The 18,289-nt window shown below is 46.9% G+C and overlaps 1 non-coding gene across 1 annotated transcript; it reads left to right on the plus strand.

Moving 5' to 3' along the window:
* The first annotated feature begins 15,432 nt into the window (after positions 1 to 15,432).
* On the plus strand, positions 15,433 to 15,538 carry LOC125577539. The gene has a single exon (XR_007315947.1). It is a non-coding gene; the product is annotated as a small nucleolar RNA R71 (small nucleolar RNA).
* The last annotated feature ends 2,751 nt before the right edge of the window (positions 15,539 to 18,289 follow it).

An 18,289-nucleotide genomic window follows, 5' to 3' on the forward strand; every position in this document is an offset into this window, starting at 1 on the left:
TCTCAGCTTCCAACTTTTCCTTTGTTTTCTTAACCATTTTCACCTGAAAAATTCAAAACTTGAAAAGGGATAAGTAGGTGGAAGTAAAGAAAATCAAGACTTTGCAAGTGAAAATTGCAAGAGTGAACTCAACAAATGAACTAGCAATTTAAGCTTAAGTTCAACTCAATGCAACAATTTCACACATTTAGCACTAAAAGACCAAGTGAAAAGCAAGAATTACACTTCTCATTCTTTTAAACATCTAAACACACCTAGTTCACCCACCAACATACTCAATTAAGGTCAAATTCGAAAAGCCTCAAATCCATGAACCCTAATTTTGCCAAAGTGCAAATTAAACTCAATTTCACCATTAATTCAACAACCCAACTTGATAGATAAGCTTTCCCTAGTCTATTTCACCACAATCTAGCAAGAAAATGACCAAATTTCGATTTTCAAATTCTAGGGCTCATGGACCTACGAATTTGAATTTAAAAACTCAATACCTTGCTTTGGATGAAAGGAAATGGTGAATGGGTGGTGAGGAATAGACTACAGGGGCGAAAGCTTGGATTTAGAAACAAGAACTTGTTGATTTGGGTGAGAATTGAGAAAGTTTAGGGATTTTTGGTGTGGGTGAGTTTGAGAGAGTATGAGTGTTTGTGAGAGGAGGGGAGAGTGAGAGAGATGGAATCGTGGGTGTTGGGTAGGTTTAGGGGCGTCCGGTTCGGTTTAGGTAGATTTGGGATCGGTTCACTCGAATTGAACCGGGTTTAGAGCAAAGAATACTTACCTGAACCGGCTCGGGAGCGACTTGATGGTGTCGTTGCGAGAGGTCGCTCCCGGGCCGTCTTTTTCGTGTCGTGATTCGTCGAAAACGCGAGCGACCTCGCTGTGTCGCTCCGAAGACGTCGCTCCCAGCTGGAGCGACTTCATGTGCTCGCTCTATGAGGTCGCTCCGAGAGTGATTCTCTTGATCTGACGCCAAAAACGCGAGCGACCTTGCTGTGTCGCTACCAAAGACGTCGCTCCCAGCTGGAGCGACCCTTCATGCTCGCTGCTGATCCTCGCTCCCACGATCGATTTTCTGCTCAAACCGGATCAATCGAGCACCTGCACACAACTTCAAATCTCCCTTTCTTTTTTTTTTAGAAAAATATGTTGAAAATGAAAATACTAATGTAATATGTACAAGGATACGCATGGGACGTCCTCCCAAGTGAGCTTGTTTTAAGTCTCTAGCTTGACTTTGCCTCCTTTTGGATTAGGCCGGGGTAGGATCAGACAGTGGAGTTGAAACCCCATCTTCCTCTGGTGCAGTAGCCATGTAGAGCTTAACCCTTTGCCCATTGACTGTGAAGTCTCTTCCATCAGTAGTCCACAAAACTATTGCTCCATATGGCCTAACCTCCTTGACCTTGAAAGGACCGGACCACCTTGACTTATGCTTTCCAGGAAATAACTTCAGCCTAGAGTTGTAGAGAAGAACTTTATCTCCTTCTTTAAACTCTCTCTTCAGGATATTCTTGTCATGGAAAGCTTTAGTCTTCTCCTTGTAGATCCTTGAGTTCTCAAAAGCATCCATTCTTATCTCATCAAGCTCATGTATCTGAAAAAGCCTTTTCTCTTTGGCACTCTTGATGTCAAAGTTCAGCAACTTTATTGTCCATAGTGCCTTGTACTCAAGTTCCACTGGCAGATGGCAAGCTTTCCCGTACACTAGGTTGAAAGGTGTGGTCCCCAGTGGTGTCTTGTACGCTGTCCTATAAGCCCAAAGTGCATCATCAAGCTTAATGGACCAATCCTTCCTTGTGATCTCCACAATCTTCTCCAAAATGGACTTGAGCTCTCTGTTAGAAATCTCAACTTGACCACTTGTTTGGAGATGATAAGGAGTTGCTACCTTGTGCTTTACACCGTTCTTCTTGATGCTCTTGAACATCTTGGTTACAACTCTAGCATCATTGGTGGGGCTTGCAATAGCTTCCACCCATTTGGAGACATAATCAACAGCTACAAGGATGTATTTGTAGCCAAAGGATGATGGAAATGGTCCCATGAAGTCAATACCCCACACATCAAACACTTCAACTTTAAGGATTGGATTTTGAGGCATCTCATTTCTTTTGGTGATGTTTCCTCTTCTTTGGCAAGAATCACACTTCGAAACAAAGTCTTGTGTATCCTTGAACATATGTGGCCACCAGAATCCAGCTTGTAACACTTTTGCAACTGTCTTGAAGGTAGCAAAGTGGCCTCCATAGGATGATCCATGACATTGTGTAAGGATCCCATCAATCTCTTCATTAGCAACCACTCTCCTATAAAGCTGATCCTTGCAGAGAATGTAGAGGTAGGGCTCATCCCAGTAGTATCTCTTTACATCCTTGTAGAACTTCTTCTTGGCATAGCCCACAAGATTCAAAGGTTCTTTTCCTGTGGCTAGGTAGTTCACCAAGTCAGCATACCAAGGTTCCTTCTCTTCTGTTGCCTTGACTTCTTCAAGCTTTCTACCAGTCTCACAAACTGCTATCACTGCTTCAATAGCCATGATCTGCTCCTCAGGAAGTCCTTCATCAATAGGAATGCCAGACTCCACCCTCTACCTGGACAAATGATCAGCTACACCATTCTCAACTCTTGGCTTGTCCTTGATCTCCAAATCAAACTCTTGAAGCAAAAGGATCCATCTCAAGAGCCTGGGTTTTGCATCTTTCTTGGCCAAAAGGTGTCTCAAGGCGGCATGATCTGTATAGACAATGACTTTAGATCCAACCAAGTAGCTTCTGAACTTCTCAAAGGCAAAGACAATGGCCAGCATCTCCTTCTCTGTTGTGGCATACCTCATCTGAGCATCATTGAGGGTTTGGCTCGTGTAGTAGATCACATGGGTCTTGCCATCTTTCTTCTGCCCCAAAACAGCTCCCTGTGGGAACCGAAATTCACACTGTCGATTTCCGTTTAAATAAGGAAACTAGGAAAACCCTAATTTCCCAGAGGACCCGGATATCTGTTAATTACCACACGTCAAGCAATCAGAACACGAGAATAACAACGATAAAAATAAGAAATCGAAAAGAGAGCAAAGTAGATCTTATTCCGAATCTGCGTATGAGCGTTACAACAAGGTATAAGCCTGGGCTCGAGAGCTGTCGGCGAGATTCCTAGTTCTAGCAACCCTAAGACGGCTAAACCTAATTGAGTCGCAGCTCGAAATAACAAAAACGGAAAATTGCCTAAATTGCTCTAAGTGCTAAGTTTGCTCTGAAAAGTTCTCCTCCTTGCTTCTCGCCTAGGACTCCTTATATACTAGCTCCAAGGTCGGTTTACGCTTTTACTCTTCTGCCCTTAAGCCGTCATAGCATAAAAATGGAGATATTCCATTTTTCCCGATCTTCACAATTATCTTCAAAACTTCCGTATTTATCTGCGGAAACTTGACATTTATCCTTCCTCGTGGGCCAAGCGTGAACCATGCTGTGGTTTACGGGCTTTTGGTTAGGAAAAATCGTAGGATGGGCCTCGAGTCGTGTTTTAGGTCCCTTTGGGCCGTCTTCCGACTCGACACGTTTACTACGAGTTTTCCGCGGTTTCTAATCCGCGAAGTTTGATCGATGAATTAGAATAGCGGGAAACATGGACTGAGCTTGCTACGGTCTTCGGGAGATAGCATTCGAAAGTTTGACGAGAATGCAAGGACTGGTGTCGTATTGATGTTCGGAAAGGTTCAATCGCTACACAGCAACCGAACTTTGGCTCGAGCCCGATCGCTACGTAGCGACCGAGCGAGACGAGTGCTCGGTCGCTACGTAGCGACCGAGCTTTGGCTTGAGCTCGGTCGCTACGTAGCGACCGAGCGGGACGATCGCTCGGTAGCTACGTAGCGACCGAGCTTGGCCGAGCTCGGTCGCTACGTACCGACCGAGCGGGACGATCGCTCGGTCGCTACGTAGCGACCGAGCTTTGGCTCGAGCTCGGTCGCTACGTAGCGACCGAGCGGGACGATCGCTCGGTCGCTACGTAGCGACCGAGCGGGACGATCGCTTGGTCACTACGTAACGACCGAGCTTTGGCTCGAGCTCGATCGCTACGTAGCGACCGAGCGGGACGATCGCTCGGTCGCTACGTTGCGACCGAGCTTCGGCTCGAGCTCGGTCGCTACGTAGCGACCAAGCTTTGGCTCGAGCTCGGTCGCTACGTAGCGACCGAGCAGGACGAGCGCTCGGTCGCTACGTAGCGACCGAGCTTGGCCGAGCTCGGTCGCTATGTAGCGACCGAGCGGGACGATCGCTCGGTCGCTACGTAGCGACCGAGCTTTGGCTCGAGCTCGGTCGCTACGTAGCGACCGAGCGGGACGATCGCTCGGTCGCTACGTAGCGACCGAGCTTTGACTCGAGCTCGGTCGCTACGTAGCGACCGAGCGGGATGATCGCTCGGTCGCTACGTAGCGACCGAGCTTTGGCTCGAGCGGGCTCAGGTTTGGTTGCTGCATAGCGATCGGACGGCGTGTATGCGTGGTGACCGAGCTTGGTTTGTTCGGTTTGAATCCCAAAGGATTACTTCTTCGTAAAAACTTCGTATTGGTTATTTTTACGAAAATTACATCTCTCCTTTTACTATCTTTTTTGGAAATACGATATCCGAGGATTTTCGGTTGGTAATTCCGTCGTATCCGTTTTTGACCCCAACAGTTAGCCCCCCAGCCCGTTAGGATCATGCACCGTAGGATCCTAGCGTGCGGTTAGGCATGTTTGGCAAGTTAGGCGTGATGGATGGAATTAATATCCGAAAGTCCGAGCTTGAATAGTAAATCCTCATGTCTATAAGAAGGGAGGTAACTTGTTCCATAATTTTTTCACTTTCTTGTCTTTCTCTAAGATCTTTCTTAAGAAAAACTTTCTATCTTTCTCTCCACCCTTTTCCTCTATTCTCTCAAGAGAAGTGTAAAGATGTCGAGCAAGAAAAAGATTGCGAAAAAAGGGTCTTCGTCCGCGAGTCCTTATGAAGAGCTCATCGTTCCGAAGATGGAGTTCGTGCCTCACTCGGTGCATCCTGCCGAGAACGAGGCATGGTGGGTTGCTCATTATGGCTCGTTGACCCCTCCCAAGGAGAAGCCGTTCCCGGTCCTGGTCCATCGTGGAGTCGAGGAAGAGGATGCAAGCAGGACTACCGACGAGTTTCTTGCGATGATGCGATCGTTCTACCATATCCCGGATGCTGTGGAGTTCCGGGTTCCCCGCCGCAGGGAATGTGCTAACAGCCCCCCAGAGGGTTACTTTACTTGCTATGAGGCGTTCGTAGTGCGTTGTCGCCTATGGTTCCCCATACCCGAAATTCTCGTCCGAGTGTTGGATCGTTTCGAAGTTGCGATAAGTCAGTTGACTCCCCTTGCCATTCAGCATCTTATTGGGATCCTGATCCTAAGCTACGAGCATGGTCTTTCCCTTTCCGTAGATCATTATGAAGCGCTTTTGAGGCTTCAACTTGTCACGGATACGGATAAGCATAGGTTGGTCCCTCGGAAATTTATGTCAGTGGTTAAGAAGTTCATTTCGAACTTCAACTCGTGGAAGAAGTTCTTTTTCTTTGTTCGTATAGACGCTGCGTCCGTCGAAGAGAGTTGCATTCCACTGTTCCGGAGGTTGCCGAATGATCGTCCCTTCATCAACCTCTTGCTCCGTTCCCCGAGGACATCATTGCGGTGAGGGATCTTCTCAGGAACGGTCCCTTCTTCTGGACTTCTTTTACGCCGAAGAGGGTTCGGAGGGCACTGAGATTCGTGCAAACCGGTCCTGCTTTGCCTGCGGACACGGGAAGCGACTCCGAACCTGACGACCAGAATCCCGTCGAAGCTCCAAAGCTGTGCCGGAGTCGAGCTCTTAGAAGGTAAAAGACGTCGATCTTGGCGACATAGAATTTTCGATGGATGACTCTATGCTTCCAGGATGGGATCCGAACCTTGCTTACGGAGATGGGAATGGTTCGAGTGAGGCCCCTATTCCGGATTTCGATGATTTCTTTGCTGGACTGCCACCGGGTTTCGATGCTCCTCCTCCTACGAAAGAATCGGCGAGGCCGAGAGTCGTTGCGGAAGGATCTCGCATCATCAATGGGGTTAGTTTTTTGAGAATATATATATATATATATTTTTTTGGTGATTGTCCTATGTATATATATCTATAACATGTCAATCGATTTTGCAGGGCCTGAGCTTGCTGGGCTCGGCCATTGAGGCAGGCCATAGAGAAGCCATGGTCTACCGCTTCAAAGTGGAGAAAGCGGAGCAGGATCTCGCTCGCGTGCAAGGCGAGATGTTGGAGCGAGAGGTGCAACTTTCTCGTGATCATGCGCGGGCTGTTCGTAAGGCGGAGAGGAAAGGCAAAAGAGAAATCGTCGAGGTCATGAAGACTCGTGCCTCTCAATTCAAGGTTGAGTATGGGAACCTCAAGAATGCCTTTACCTCGGTGGGTGACTTTCGCGAGTGCCGCGGTTCGGTCGGAAGTCTTTGGAGGACGCGAGCCGATGACTATGTGTTTGAAGAGGAAATGAGCTTGATGAAGAGTGGGATGAATGAACGTGCCCATGCTGAGGCGCTTATCCCTCCGATCGACGAGCGGATTCAAGGGTTCTGGGATTCCATCCCGGTTTCCCCTGATACCGAGGAGGTTCCGACCGGGTTTCCCGATGGTGGCGAGGAAGTGGATCATCCCGCGGATGCGTTCGGTGCTTCGTTGTCCGGGGACTTTGACTTTGGATTATGAGGGGTTGATTAGTTATCCTTTTATCTGTTTTCGGCCGAGTGTGGCCCTTTGAATTTGGATTTTGTTTAGGCCTAGATGGCCGTATTTGTATTTACCGGGACTGGCCGTTGGTGGCTTTGAATCCCTTGCCGCTTTACGCGGTTTATTTATATGATGAAAGTTTCGTTTCGAGTTTTCCTGAGTAGGGTTGAAGTAAATACGAGTTGTCGTCTCGTATTTAGTTCTGATTAGACGTTCAATCTGTTGGTTCGTTCGTGATTTTCGTAAAAATTTACTCATCTTTACGATTTTCGAGAACATTGAGATGCGAACGGAGAGACATGGTTTTGGATCTCGTATCTTTTAGATATCATGCCTTGAGATGTTTGAGACCAGAGCGTTGGGTTTAGGGCAAGACCTAGGTTTACTTTCGGTTAAGGTTTGTGCGGTGACTAGCCGGCTATCGTTTTTTCTGTTGCGATTTCTTCCTGACTCGCACCGATTTAAAGTCCGCGATATGTTCTCGGCTTATATGACTTGTATGGTACGAATCGAGCATCTTCTCAGAATCAACTGGAAGTGCTAAACCAAAATTTCGGATTTTTGTTGTAGCGCGCTTTTGTCCTTGTGCTGGACGTTTTTAAAGATCAAAAGAGTGATCGAATTGCGTTTGTTTAAGACGGCTGGCGTGTTCGTCGGGGCCAATCGACGAACGGGGTGTAAGGTTTTTATGGTCGCGTTCGGACAATTTGTTAGTATTTTTCCTTGAATTTTAACTTTTGCGACGTCTCGCAGTTATTTCGAGGATTATACGTGTATTTTTGCGTGTTTGAAAGATGATAATCTTTACGATTTTTGGGCCGGATGAGGCCGCCGGCAAGCGTAAACCGGTTGTCTTAATGTTTACAGGCGTGTCCTGAAAGTTTCTTTTGTGTTTTACTGAAGCGTAAACGTTTTCGATAAAAAGGACAACGTATATTGTAAAAGTTTTTGAAGTTTCTAAAAACTCGATTACAATAATGAAGATTTTTCTAAGTGGGAGTATACGAGTATACGCACCCACTCCCCCCCCCCCTTTTAGAGAGGGGAATAGCTGAACTCGTCTTTTGACGAGCTGCCTACGTACCCCTTTCGAGGATCAAGCCATCTCGTAGTTCTGTTTCATGCCGTGAGTGTTCTTACTCGGCGGTAGATGTCGCGATGTCCGCCTTGACCGTGTCGATCGTGGCTGGGTCGACGCTATTTTCCGGATGTTCCGGTTGAGTTGTCGCGTGGGCTTCGGATTTATGTCGGGCTTCGACGTCCGATGCGTTTGCGTCGGTAGACGATTTTAATTCGTCTTTTCCCGGGGCGCTTTTGGCTGAAGATCGATCTATCTTCGCGCGTTTGCCGTTTACAGTTGCAGAAGCCGTGATTTGCCTTAACTTGTGCTCCGCGAGGAAGCATAGTCGCGACTGTTTTTGGCATTCTCAGATGACCGCGACTCCGCTCGGCGTTGGGAACTTGAGACCCAGGTGGTAGGTTGACGGAACTGCCTGCATGGCGTTGAGCCATGGCGTTCCCATGATCACGTTGTAGATAGCGGGATGATCGACTACCGCGAACTCGACGATTTTCGTGATCTCCTTGGCCATGACTGGCAATTGGATTGATCCGAGAGTCATCGATACTTCGCCTGAAAAACCCGTGAGCGGTTTTGGCGTCGAAATTACTTCTCCGAGTTTGATGCTCATCCGCTTGAGAGTGTCGCGGAAGATTACGTTGACCGTGCTTCCCGTGTCGACGAGTACCCTTCCGACTTCTAAATCTCGTATGACGAGATCTATGACGAGCGGGTCGCAGTGAGGTTGGTCGATACCGCCGGCTTCTTCCTCTGTGAAGGTGATCGAGCAACTTTGGCCGTCTCGAGGAGGAGACCATGTAGGCCAATTTGCACTTGACTCTGCCTTCCGTTGGTAAGCCTTGATGGCCGACACGGTATCGCCGCAGTATTGTGATCCTCCGATGATCATATTGACTCTGCGACGATTGTTATCGTTCCCTTTGTCATCCGGCCTCCTACCGCGTTTATCCCCAGGTTGGTTTCGTTGAGGGGATTTTTCAGCGGGCGGATTTCTATCCGTCTTTGGAGGCCGATCAGAATCGAGGATGAGATCCTTGACGCTAGTTACTTCCGAAAGCTCTCCAGCGAGTAGCTTCGCGGCCAGTCTTGCTCCCAAGACTTTGCAGTTGGTCGTGGAGTGTCCTCGGGATTGGTGGAACTCGCAGAAGGTGTTTTCGTCATACCCTTGATTGCGAGTCCATGTGTTGCCCGTGGTCCGGCCTTGATCCGAATTGATCGCATAGTTATGCGCCCCTTGGAGATCTTCCCCCTCGTGATGGACGTACTTGTCGTTACGAGAGTTCTTCTTTTTCCCTTTCGGATCCGCATCTTTCGAGGATGGTCTTGCCGCCTTATGTTTTTGCGATAAGACTTTAGTTTCTTCCTCGACTATGATGTAGTCCGTTGCTTTGTGGAGGGCGTCCTGGATCGTTCGCGGTTTGTCGAGAGTTATCCACTTTCTGAATTTCGACTTGTACCAGAGCGTCTTTCTCAGCGCGTCGATGGCCACTTTGTCGCTTATCCCGCTGACCCTGGACATTATCAGCTTGAACCGACTGATAAACTCGCGGAGGGGTTCGTCTTCCCTCTGGGAGAGACTCCAGAGATCAACATCGGAAGTTTCTCTGTCTATGAATACAGAGTACTGTTTGAGGAATTCCGATGCGAGCTGTCGAAAACTCCCGATGGTGTTGCGACGAAGGCGTGCGAACCATTCGAGCGCTGCTCCTTCAAGATTTTCGACGAACAGGCGGCAATAGCCGGCATCCTTTTCGCCGTCCTTCAGTCTTGCTCTTCCCATCGCGATGTGGAAAGCCTGAAGGTGCGCTTTTGGATCGGCCGTACCATCGTACTTGGGTACTTTGATTTTTCCCGGATCGGACACCCTCATGTCCGAAATGCGACTGGTAAAGGGGGTCTTTCGAGCTCCTTCCAGCAGTCGATCGATCTCGGGGGCAGCACTAGTAGCATGATGGATTTGAGACTTTACGGCTCTCACTTCTGCCGCAGTCTTGGTGATGTAGTCGCGAAGATCGCGGATATCCGATGTCTCGCCAGTAGATTTCCGAGCCTGTCGGCGTTTACTGCGAGTAAGCTCGGTTTGCCTTTCAGCCAGCTCCTCTTGTTCGTTCCAATAGGCGACTTCTTCTTCTTCCGTCATTGGTTTTTCGAACGGAGAGCCTTCCCGAGCGGATCGGCTTCTGGTCCTTCTTGGATGTCTGTCGACATCCTCGTCGGTGTCGTTGGAGACATCGCTAGGATCCAGGTCAATGTGTTCGGCTTCGTTATCCTCCGAATCCTTTGCAGGGGGCGGAAGATTTTCAGGGTTCCCCTTTTCGACGGGAGATTTCTCGCTAGGGTTTTGACCGGAAGGTCGTTCCCGCGCGAGTCCTGCTCTATCGAGTGGGGTGGCGAAGTCGAGTCTCTTCCCGTGGATTTTGGTGGTTCCGCGGGGACGGATAGCTTGGGTCCTTGCCGTTAAGGTTTCAACCTGTTTAGTCAAGGTATTCACGAGCTTATCATGTTCTTCCGACCTTTTCTCATAGGTGGTGAACATCTTTTTGAACTCCTCGAGCGTCGCGGTGTTGGCTTGCGCGTTGGCCGCGGATACGTCCGCTACTGGAGTGTGGAGATCGGTGCCGCTGCCTCCGTTAAGAGGAGTTTGCACGTTATCCGCGTCGTTAGTTGACATGTCTGATTGAGAGTGATGTGGCTTTTGCGGGTTAGATTGATCTGTATCCCCCTCCTTCTAGCGCCAAACTGTGGGAACCGAAATTCACACTGTCGATTTCCGTTTAAATAAGGAAACTAGGAAAACCCTAATTTCCCAGAGGACCCGGATATCTGTTAATTACCACACGTCAAGCAATCAGAACACGAGAATAACAACGATAAAAATAAGAAATCGAAAAGAGAGCAAAGTAGATCTTATTCCGGATCTGCGTATGAGCGTTACAACAAGGTATAAGCCTGGGCTCGAGAGCTGTCGGCGAGATTCCTAGTTCTAGCAACCCTAAGACGGCTAAACCTAATTGAGTCGCAGCTCGAAATAACAAAAACGGAAAATTGCCTAAATTGCTCTAAGTGCTAAGTTTGCTCTGAAAAGTTCTCCTCCTTGCTCCTCGCCTAGGACTCCTTATATACTAGCTCCAAGGTCGGTTTACGCTTTTACTCTTCTGCCCTTAAGCCGTCATAGCATAAAAATGGAGATATTCCATTTTTCCCGATCTTCACAATTATCTTCAAAACTTCCTTATTTATCCGCGGAAACTTGACATTTATCGTTCCTCGTGGGCCAAGCGTGAACCATGCTGTGGTTTACGGGCTTTTGGTTAGCAAAAATCGTAGGATGGGCCTCGAGTCGTGTTTTAGGTCCCTTTGGGCCGTCTTCCGACTCTACACGTTTACTACGAGTTTCTGCGGTTTCTAATCCGCGAAGTTTGATCGATGAATTAGAATAGCGGGAAACATGGACTGAGCTTGCTACGGTCTTCGGGAGATAGCATTCGAAGGTTTTACGAGAATGCAAAGACTGGTGTCGTATTGATGTTCGGAAAGGTTCAATCGCTACACAGCAACCGAACTTTGGCTCGAGCCCGATCGCTACATAGCGACCGAGCTTTGGCTCGAGCACGTAGCGACCGAGCGGAACGATCGCTCGGTCGCTACGTAGCGACCGAGCGGGACGATCGCTCGGTCGCTACGTAGCGACCGAGCTTTGGCTCGAGCTCGGTCGCTACGTAGCGACCGAGCGGGACGATCGCTCGGTCGCTACGTAGCGACCGAGCTTTGGCTCGAGCTCGGTCGCTACGTAGCGACCGAGCAGGACGATCGCTCGGTCGCTACGTAGCGACCGAGCTTTGACTCGAGCTCGGTCGGTACGTAGCGACCTAGCTTTGGCTCGAGCTCAGTCGCTACGTAGCGACCGAGCGGGACAAGCGCTCGGTCGCTACGTAGCGACCGAGCTTTGGCTCGAGCTCGGTTGCTACGTAGCGACCGAGCGGGACGATCGCTCGGTCGCTACGTAGCGACCGAGCTTTGACTCGAGCTCGGTCGCTACGTAGCGACCGAGCGGGACGATCGCTCGGTCGCTACGTAGCGACCGTGCTTTGGCTCGAGCTCGGTCGCTACGTAGCGGGACGAGCGCTCGGTCGCTACGTAGCGACCGAGCTTGGCTCAGGTTTGGTTGCTGCATTGCGATCGGACGGCGTGTATGCGTGGTGACCGAGCTTGGTTTGTTCGGTTTGAATCCCAAAGGATTACTTCTTCGTAAAAACTTCGTATTGGTTATTTTTACGAAAATTACATCTCTCCTTTTACTATCTTTTTTGGAAATACGATCTCCGAGGATTTTCGGGTGGTAATTTTGTCGTAACCGTTTTTGACCCCAACACTCCCACAACGTAGTCACTAGCATCACACATAATCTCAAAGGGGAGATCCCAATCAGGTGGCTGGACAATTGGAGCACTGATAAGTTCACCTTTCAGCTTCTTGAAGGCTTGTAGACATTCCACATCAAAGTTGAAAGTGGCTTCCTTGCACAGCAGCCTGGTCAATGGTCTAGTGATCATGGAGAAGTTCTTGATGAATCTTCTGTAGAACCCAGCATGACCAAGAAAACTCCGGATGGCTTTCACTGTCTTAGGTGGGGGCAAACCAACCATAACATTGATTTTGGCCTTATCCACCTCAATCCCCTTCTCTGAAATCTTGTGTCCCAGCACAATCCCTTCCTTAACCATGAAGTGACACTTCTCCCAATTCAGCACAAGATTGGTGTCTTCACATCTTTGTAGGACCCTGCACAAATTTGACAAACAAGCAGAAAACGAAGATCCGTAGACAGAGAAATCATCCATAAACACCTCCACAACATCCTCAATTAGATCAGAGAAGATTGACATCATGCACCTTTGAAAGGTGGCTGGAGCATTACATAGACCAAATGGCATTCTTCGATATGCGAAGGTACCATAAGGACATGTGAATGTCGTTTTCTCTTGTCATTGGGATGTATGGGGATTTGGAAAAACCCTGAGTAACCATCAAGAAAGCAATAGAATGGGTGATTTGCAAGTCTCTCAAGCATCTGATCAAAAAATGGTAATGGGAAATGATCTTTTCTAGATGCAGAGTTTAGTTTTCGGTAATCAATGCATATTCTATGACCTGTGATGGTTCTTGTTGGTATCAATTCATCCTTGTCATTTTTAATCACAGTGATACCACCCTTCTTTGGTACAACATGCACATGAGATACTCATTTAGAATCTGAAATATGGTAAATAACACCAGCATCTAAGAGTTTAAGAATCTCTTTCTTTACAACATCCTTCAGGTTAGGATTTAACCTTCTTTGATGCTCGATAGAAGTCATTGATTCATCCTCTAGATGTATCCTATGCATGCACAAAGAGGGTGATATTCCTTTGATGTCATCCAGTGAGTAACCTATTGCTTTTCTAAATCTTTTAAGTGTTTTCAAAAGTTCAGATAGCTCCGTTTCAGTAAGTTCACTACTCACAATGACAGGATAAGTTTCATTAGGACCAAGGAATGCATACCTTACACCATGGGGGGAGAGGTTTAAGCTCCACTTTAGGCACCTTAAGCTCGCTCCAGTCATCTTGCTGGGTGTCCTCTTGTTGAGTGACTGAGACTTCTTGGTGAACCAATTGTGGAAGCTCCTCGTACTGATCCTTACTGAAAAACCCCTGGTGTGAATCCAGCATCATCCCATAGGCAGTACTCTCTAGGTTCTCAATCATGTCACCCTCTCTTTCTATCGTCAAAGCATGCTGTAGAGGGTCTTCTAGTGACAACTCTTCAAGGAGTTCATCAGCAAGGGCGTCCATCTCTTCAATATAGAACACATGCCCTTGAACTGTTGGCCTCCTCATCACCTCCTTGATGTCAAAGTGGAGAACGTGCCCTTTACCCAAGTGGAGATCAATCTTGCCTTCTTTCACATTAACAATAGCTCCTGCTGTGGCTAAGAAAGGGCTTCCAAGGATTAGAGGATCTTGAGCTTCTTCACCCATCTCAAGCACCACAAAGTCTGTAGGAATCTCATAGTTTCCAACCATCACGGGGAGGTCCTCCAAGATACCCACAAGGTACTTCACTGAACGATCAGCTAATACCAGAGACAGTCTACACTTCTTGTACTGAGTGAAACCAAGCTTCTTAGCAACAGATAAAGGCATCAAGCTGACACTAGCTCCCAAATCGCAGAGACATCTATCAAATACCATAGATCCAAGAGCACAAGGTAATGTGAAGCATCCTGGATCTTCTAGCTTCTTTGGGACAACAAGCCTCTGGATGATGGCACTGCACTCATGAGTGAGAATCATCATGCCCTCCATCTCTTTCTTCTTTGCAGCTACAGCATCTTTCAGGAACTTGCTGTATTGAGGAATCAGCATGAAAGCATCAATGATGTGCATTGTGACCTGAATTTCACTCATTTTCTTCTCAAATAGAGCTTTGTACTTCTCCAACAGCTGCCTATTGAATCTACCTGGGAATAGAAGCTTGGGTTCATAGGGAGGAGGAACAAAAGAACTTTCACTTGTTGGAGTAACAACTTCACCATCCTTAACTGTTTTCTTCTCTTCCCCAACCTTTCCTTTACCTTTGGCTTCCACTATCTTCTCCAAGATCTCGTCATTGATCTTCTCATCAACAATCACCACTTCATCATCTATGTTGATGGCAACCCCCTCACCTTGTTTCTCAGCATCCTTGGTGAGAGCTCTCTGAGGTAACTCCTTACCACTTCTGAGGGTCATAGCTTGCATAGTCTCCTTAGGGTTTTGCTCAGATTTTCCAGGTAAAGAACCTTGTTGGCGATTTTGTTGAGTGTTCATGGCAGCAAACTGGTTCTCCAAAGCTCTGAACTTGTTGTTGAGCTCATTGTAGCTCCCATCAATCTTTGAGTGAAGGTTTTTCAACTCATAACCAACATGTTTCTCACTTCTTGTCTGAGACTCCAAGATTTGTTTCAGTAGGGCATCAGTGCTGCTGACTTGAGGAGTAGAGGTAGAAGGATTAGCTTGTTGTTGGGAAGAATGGTTTCCTTTGTTGTTGAAACCAGGAGGAGGGTTTTGCTGAGGCTGATAGCTGCCTTGCTGGTTGTTTCGAGGCTGATAACCACTCTGTTGGTTATTGGAATAGGATTTCTGTTGGTAGTTGTTGTACTGAAAGTTGGGCTCTTTTTTGTACCAGCTACCATTGTTGTTGATGAAACACAACTCTTCCTGACCTTCCAAACCCTCAACCTCATGGACAACAGGTGGTGTCTCTTGGCTTGGGTTACCAACAAAGTGCAGCTGCTCTTGGGTGGCTTTATCAGCAATGAAGATGTCTATCTTATCCTGTAGAGCCTTCAACTCCTTCCTTGTCTGCTTATCATCTGTTCTACTGCCTCTGTCGTGGTCTCCACTGTAGACTGCATCACTCTTTACCATGTTGTCAACCAGCTCTTCTGCATCTTCCTCAGTTCTCCCCAAGAAGAACCCATTGCTAGCTGTATCCAGTCTGGCCCTCTACTTAGGAAGAGCACCACAGTAGAATGTGCTCAGCAAGCTCTCCTTAGAGAAACCATAGTGTGGGATTGAGCTTGGTAGCCCTTGAATCTCTCCCAGGCGTCACTGAAGCCTTCCAAGTTCTTCTGTTGAAAGCTGGAAATCTCATTTCTCAGCTTAGCAGTTCTTGAAGTAGAGAAAAACTTCTCCAAGAATGCCTTCTAGCAGTCATCCCAAGTGGTGATAGAGTCGTTGGGTAGAGACTTCTCTCACTGACGTGCCTTATCCCCCAAAGAGAAAGGGAATAGCTTGAGCTTTAAGGCATCTTCGGACACACCATTGGTTTTTGACAACCCACAGTAGCTGTCGAACTTGTCCAAGTGATCAAATGGATCCTCTAGAGCCAAGCCATGATACTTGTTGTTCTCGATCACGTTGAGGAGTCCTGATTTGATCTCAAAGTTGTTGGCTGCCACAGCGGGTGCTCGGATTCCCAATCTATGACCATGAATGTTGGGACGGTCGTAAGTGCCAATGGGTCGAGCTGCTCGCTGTTGGTTTGGTGGAACGTTGTTAGCTCCATTGACGCCCGCATCATTTTGAGGTATGTCTCCCATATCAGTATCCATTCTTTGCAAGTGAGCCTGTTGCTCTTCTTCTCTTCTCTTTCTAGCGCACTCTCTTTCTAAAGCTCTGATGTCTGCAGCTCTTGGAACTAGGTTTGATGGACCCCGGTTCCGCAAGTTCATACACATGTAGATGAAAGGGAGGTGAAGAAGGAGAATCAGTAACAAAAAAAAATAAAAATGACTTAGTCTCAAGCAAGTGACTAAATCTCAATGTTCAAATCTACTCAGAATTTGGCAACGGCGCCAATTTGATGTTAGGAGTTTTCAAGGCTCCTAAGACAAATGATGTAGTATAAAAGATTGTCGAACCAATTCTAAGAGATTTCAAAGCACTGAGAATGCAACTACTCACTTAATCTAAGTGCAACCAATGATTTGAAAAGGGTTCTAAGCTAATGATTAATGCTAATGAAGTTTCAGAACAATAAAAGCAATAAATGAAATGACTTTCTTTCTAAGGGAAAAGAGAACTCATGGGCATAGGGATTAGATCTTGGGTGATCAAGTTTCGAAATAAGGATGGCAAACGATCAATCAAACTATCAACCTTAAGCTTAGACACAATTATAAACAAGCTCTATGTCTAGATGAATGCTCACTTACTAACTTATTTTAAACATCAAATGTCATTGGTTGAATAATATGAAAGCAATCAATACTAACAAGTCTAATGGCTATCTTAACACCTCTAACAACAAATGTCTTCGGCAAAGTATGCTAAAAGCTAGAAGAGTTGTCTCAGGCATTTCATCGAACACCTTTTGGGTGGGAAATGCCTAAAGATCAACTTTTGAGAGGCCAACTCAGAAGATGTGTTTTGAATACTCTACTAGCAAGGAATAAGAATGATCTACACTAAAACATCCTACCTCTAACCTAATCACCCTAAATCTCCCGAACCCATGAATTCAAAAGGTGATTACTCACTAATCTCCATGATTCCTCTTAAACCCATATTGGATTTTAGATTAATCATGTAGAGAAACACAGAAAATAGATATGAAAACGACAGGATTGCAATAACAAAATGAACAATTGATTCAAGAGATGAACTTTCCAAGAGGTTTTTGGTGGTTTCTTTTGATAAAAGATAATCTGCCTCTGATGGCTTACAAAAAGTACTTAAACATAGGTTTAGAAAGTAAAAACGTGCATAATGAAATGACCAAAAGGCCCTTGAGTAAACATGAATTCGAGCAAACAATAGGCGCGCAGCGACCTCCAGTAGTCGCACCGAGACGTCGCTCTAGGCTTCGGAAGCGACCTGGATGGGTCGCTACGAGACGTCGCTCCAGGCCCGTTTTCGTGTCTCCGAGTGATGAAAACGTGAGCGACTTCTCCGCGTCGCTCTGGTAAGGTCGCTCTGATAGGGAGGTCAGAGCGACTTGACGGTGTCGCTCCGGAAAGGTCGCTCCCATGCGCTGCTCGTCCAATGATCACCTTAAACACTTCTTTTGAGCTTCAAATGCACCCAAATGTCTCCAAGAACTCCATGTGGTACTCCAATACCTGATAAAGACTCATGTATGCAAAATGCAACCTAAACATGGCTAAATCCTAGTCTATATGATCAAAATGCACATGGATGAGTAGATAAAACAATGGAAATATGCAAGATATCACCTTTTCAACCATTAATTCCGCCTAACTCACCTAACTTGCCTAACTTGCCAAGCCACTCGCAAGAACCTCACGCTAGAAACTCATGGTTTTAACGAGCTGGGGGGCTAACTGTGGGAACCGAAATTCGCACTGTCGATTTCCGTTTAAATAAGGAAACTAGGAAAACCCTAATTTCCCAGAGGTCCCGGATCTCTGCGAGAGCCAACGACAAGTGATCGAATATATGCGGAAATCATGAAAAGATAACAAACGAGTTTAGAGAAAACAGTAGATCTTATTTCGAGTCCGCGTAAGAGCGTTGCGATCATTACAAGAGAATACAAAGGCTTTGGCCGCAGGGGCCGTCAGCGAGTTACCTAGTTCTAGCAACATAAAACCCTAATCCTAGTTGAGTCGCAGCTCGATAACAAAGGACGAAAAAGATATCTAAAAGGCTTAGATTGATTTCGGACTGAACCTTGTTAAAGGCTGCCTACGTACCCCTTTCGAGGATCAAGCCGAACGTAGTTCAATTGATAGAGCTGGACAAGAGATCGAACTGCCTGGGCGAGTTCGTCTAGTAATTGAGTGCCAGTCATAGAAACCGAACTTGTCGAGAATAAGCCTAAAGTTTCTAAGTGCAGAGAATTCCGAATCTAAAAAGTTCTCCCCCTTGCTCCTCGCCTAGGACTCCTTATA

This window comes from Brassica napus, chromosome A8, assembly GCF_020379485.1.
Source record: "Brassica napus cultivar Da-Ae chromosome A8, Da-Ae, whole genome shotgun sequence".
Classification (NCBI taxonomy): domain Eukaryota; kingdom Viridiplantae; phylum Streptophyta; class Magnoliopsida; order Brassicales; family Brassicaceae; genus Brassica; species Brassica napus.